Source organism: Amphiprion ocellaris, chromosome 4 (assembly GCF_022539595.1).
Source record: "Amphiprion ocellaris isolate individual 3 ecotype Okinawa chromosome 4, ASM2253959v1, whole genome shotgun sequence".
In the NCBI taxonomy this organism is placed as follows: Eukaryota; Metazoa; Chordata; class Actinopteri; family Pomacentridae; genus Amphiprion; species Amphiprion ocellaris.
Genome location: NC_072769.1, coordinates 17,074,599 through 17,079,621, shown reverse-complemented (window position 1 = coordinate 17,079,621; position 5,023 = coordinate 17,074,599).

The following is a 5,023-nucleotide window of genomic DNA, read 5'->3' as shown; positions in this document are numbered from 1 at the left end:
ATCTCGGGCCTATGCTGTATGAGTGATGACAGGGAGCAACTGGCTTCCATTGGGATCTAATCAAATGTGAGGGCCCATGCGGCTGCAGCCTGATAGAGAGGCGCTTTAACAGAGCTGCTCAAGGGAGACTCATCCATCAACCTGCAACCAACCAAAGAGCACCGGGCTAGTGCTGGCAATGATGGAGAGCTCACTGACTGACTCCATGGAGGTGTGTGCGGATGTCTGTCTGCACATGCGCGCACGTGCATTAATACGTAGGTGCAACAGATTACAGTATGAGGGAAGATAACCATGTTATCCCGGGTTTAACCCAGACTTTAAAGTGAGTTCTGTTTGACAGCGCGGATATCTGATATCTGACAAGTGTAACAGCTTTTTAACATCGGATGAGGCCTTCAGTGGGAAAATATCAGTGTTATCAGTGAGTGAAAGTTATCAGTCATCACTTGATACAGACTGATGCTCATTGTTGTCTCTTCTCAGATTCACTTCACACCTACAATGTCGCTGCTTTCTTTTTTCTTTCACTGCCTTAAGGGTGAATCAGCAAACTGCCAGCAGCAAGTTGTTTTTTTTCCCCTGTAGACCAACTAGAAATATGTAAGATGACAAGTTTGCTCTTTTTTTAAATTTTTTTTTACTTAAAGGAAATATTTTCAATAGAGCAAATTAAAAAAAAAATGTGTGAAGAACACATTCTGAAAACAGATCGTAGCAAGATTCCCTCTTACCTTAGCTTTGGGGAGAGCGGGCAGAAATACGAAAAGCCAGAAAACCCAGAGCGAGGCAGACGAGAGAAATGAAATGAATGAACACTGATAAGGATCAAATGATTTACTGAGTTCAAAATAAGGGGTGGGATAGAGGGTGAGTGTGTGTGTCTTTGTGTTTCTTTATCAATGCAGACAGCAGGCCTATGAGGTCAGTACCTAATCACAGTGGAGGTTAGATTTCTATCTTACCATCTTTCAAGTCCTTCCCCATCTCTATCTTTCTATCTCACCACTGGCCGCTCTCTCAGCTACTGTCTGAGATCCAGTGCTGGGCGAAAGATTCACATAATATTAGTGAAACATCTCTGGGTATTAACACACTCAGAGACCTGTAAGGAGTGTAAAGTGTTGGGTTCTTTTGGTTAAACTAAGTAAGCGAGGGAGGTTTAGCAAGGGCAGCAGTAGGTGTGATGTTTCTAATCAAGCATGGCATTGACTTTATGTTTATTTAGTGCTTATTTATTGTTTACTTAGTCACATTACCTCTCTGCTGCGTCCCCGCGGCGACACAGCTATAATTCACTCCCATAATTAAATATCTGGCTGAAAACTCAAAAGCCTGATTTTCTCCAATTGAATTCCCAATTCCTCACAGATACGCTGCATCAGCTTACAGACTCACTAAGGCTGTGGGTTGGATGATGGTTGGAGATGTGGAGCGAAAGTAAATACAGACGGGGAGGTCGGGGGGGGGGGAGTGGAAAGATGTTGCAGGACTGGGGGAAAAAGAAGAGTAGCTGAGGGGGGCAGAGGGGGGGACAGAAATTTCAGAGTGGAGAGAGATAGAGAGGAGCAGAAAGTAAATTAGATGGAGAGAATTAGATCACAGAGAAGCTAAAAGATGGAGATTCTGGTGCCAGCATAACATTTGGCCAAACCTCTCCTCCTGGGCGTTGTCCAGGCACTTAGAGATGGGTGACACACACTGGCATCTGTGTGTTTGTGTATCAGAGCAGCGTGTGTGCGCATGTGTGTGTGTGTGTGTGTGTGTTTTACGTGTGGACACTGGAGTTTGGAGATTACAGCGAGAGGTGAGGCCAAACTGACAACAGCTGCTGACATACAAACCACATGACACTGATTTATTTTTGATGCCACTTTAATACCCCTTCCTAACCCCTTAACGTACGGACACACTTGTACACACGCGCACGGTTATAAGTCAGTATGATTGATATAAAAGCTGTCATTCTCTCCCCCCGTGCTGTCAGGCTTCTCTTATCTCCATGGTGACACAGTGACAGGGCTCCATCTATTGCAAACACCCTGACAGACACACACTAACACGTAAATACAAATGTGCACAAACACACACATGCACAGGCGTATAAATACACATGTAAAGTCACGTGCAGACATAAGGCCTACATGCACAAATATAGCCAATTATATTTGCCTGTTGTAATTATTCATGACCTCCATTCATCTTTTCCTTTTTTGGCTTCATCTTATCTTTGAGGCTGCTGAAGGGACCCTGTTTCTCCACATGGATCATTTAACTTTCATTTGAAGTCCTACGCGTGCACACTGGCACACGCAGCACTCGGAGGCCTCTGATGTTGAAGGCTACTCCTCAATCACCAACGGCTACATCTGTCATGCAGAGCTCAGGCCCAAAGATTTTGATAGGGGGAGATTTAAAAGGAGTTACAGCTGCTGATACACTGGACCAGAATGACAATAGCTGCCCGCCCACACATTAAACCACACACATACATGCGTAGCTGCTATTGCAGGATTTTTGCATCAGAAGCTGAAACTTTAGTCGACCGATCCATCAGCTGTTCGTCAAGTCAGAAGGCCAGGAAAAATAGAAGACAGACAGAAAGAGAGTAAAGCATGAGGCGATCGCAGTAGTTAAATATGGAATACTACTACCCTCTACTGGACATAAGGACAACCTGCAGGAAAGCGTTTCCCTCACTTTCCTCCTTTCACACAGACACATATCTCCATCTCATGGCACCAGATACACTGACCACCTTTTCATCAAGCAGAGGGAGTCCTTGGGATTATTGATTTTAACCTTTAAGATCATGAAACACATGACTGATCATACTTATCTACCTTTCCCTGCACTAAGAAATGGCAAAGAATGTCAATGAAAGCCAAAGAGGGCCAAAGGAATGCCTTTAACTCAAGTCTTTCACATTCCTTCTTTGGTAAATCCTCTCATTAGATGTACACGGCCTGTATAATTGTTCCTTTACATGCTGAGACCTCACTCAGGAAATACAAGGAGTTTTAGCTTTAGGCGCAAACACTGAGCAGCCACATTATTAAAACCACTGACATCTTCTTATAATGCAGTGTTCTGCTGGGAAACCTTGGTTCCTGGCATTCATGCGGATGCTACTTTGACACAGCCCCTCATGGCACCCTGCCTCACCCTAACAACCGCTCGGAAACAGCTTGAGGAGCACGACAAAGAGCCCAAAGTGTTGACCCTGTCGCAAAATCTCCCACATCTTAATCCGATCGATGCAGTGAGGTTCCACTTCCCAACACACAGAACTGAAAGAATCTGCTGCCAGCGTCTCAGCGTCAGACACCACAGGACAGAGATCTCATGTCCATTTCCTGATGATTCAGAGTTGTTTCGGCAGCATGAAATGAACCTGCAATTTCAAGCAGATGGTTTTAATGTTGTGGTTCATCTGTGTATACTTCACACACTGCAGCACCTCACTCTGCTGTAATAAGACTGGCCATATATCAAAACACATGACAATTTGGTCTTTTTCTGTTCAAGGCAAAAAGCTTTTTCTTTACAGCAGAAGAAGCTAAATGTGAAAATGTAAATGGCAGAACACAAACGGAAATTGGATTTAATTCTGAAGCTATATATCAAATGGTAGCACAGTCAATTACCAATAAAATAAACTAATTCACGAATAAAAAGAAATAGCTGACTGCTCTCAAACAAACAGTATCGGGACAAGGACGAAGGCTGCTTCTCCAGGTGCAGTTACCCCGCCAGGTTAATTATTCTTCATTGAAATAATTGATAGTGATGGATCTTTCTCTCTTTTTCTATTACAGATCTTGTCGAGGTCAGTTTAGCTGTGGGTTGATTTAGTGGTGAGGAAGTCTTTCAATCCTGTCAGACCTTTTACAAAGAAATATTATGTGCCTTTGGGTAGATCCATAGGTAGAGCTCTTGGAATATGGTGTGACAGAGATGAATAAACACTGAAGGAAAGCCATCATTCATTTAAGCTCATACAAGCTAAGTCAACAATTTACAAAACAGGCACACACCCTAAGGCATCACACGAACGCACAACCATGCACAAGCCAGATCCAACATCCTGTTTTGGCCACACTCTCATATAAAGAGTGGATGTCAGTGTGCATACGATTAGAGCACACCCTGTTGTCAAACTATTGTCAAATCCATCACGGAGGACTGTAAACTGCATATCGTAGGCCCACTTAGGCGAACAAAAAGTGTTTAATTGCACCTGATGATTGTCCTTTGAGGTGAAGAGTGGAGGTACATAATAGGCACTTACAAGGTCTGAGGAGGGAGGTGTGGCTAAGAATGAATGGAGGATGTCATGAATGATGCCCAGTGTGTTTTCTGTGATATCAGATTCCTCATCCAGAGGCCAGCCCTCCATTTCTTCCCCCTTCCTGTCTCAGTTAACAGAACAGTGCCCCATTTGGCCACCAGCAACAACAAAAGAAAACAACTTCAAGAACGTAAATTAAACATACCTGCAGATGCTTTTGACTGTGTGTGTGTGTGTGTGTGTGTGTAGCTCTGCAGGCCCCTGCAGGCAGAGTGAATAATTAACAGGGCCAGTGAGCGAGGTAGGGTACCAGGTTGGGTGTTCTGTTACCCCGGCTTCACTCAGCACGAGCATACAGCATTAGATAACCCTATCTATCCACCTGACTTGTGTGCATGTGTGTGTGTGTGTGTGTGTGTGTGTGTGTGTGTGTGTGTGTGTGTGCAGTTTGCTACTTTAGATGATTCTACCATTTGATACCTACAAAACCTTCTTGCTGCTTGGTAACAATTCCCCACAGAAAGCCTATACATCCCCTATCAAACTGAGACTGGCAGCATCAGCTGCTGTAATCAACATCAGCCTTGTCAGGTCTCAAAAACACGGACATCATGTGCTTTGTCTGTTCAATATCGCTGTACAGTGGTACTGACAGCGGCTATTTCAAAACGCACATCAAACTAGAGAGAATACGATATGCCACGACCAGTGCTTGGAAAAAAGTTTCAATCG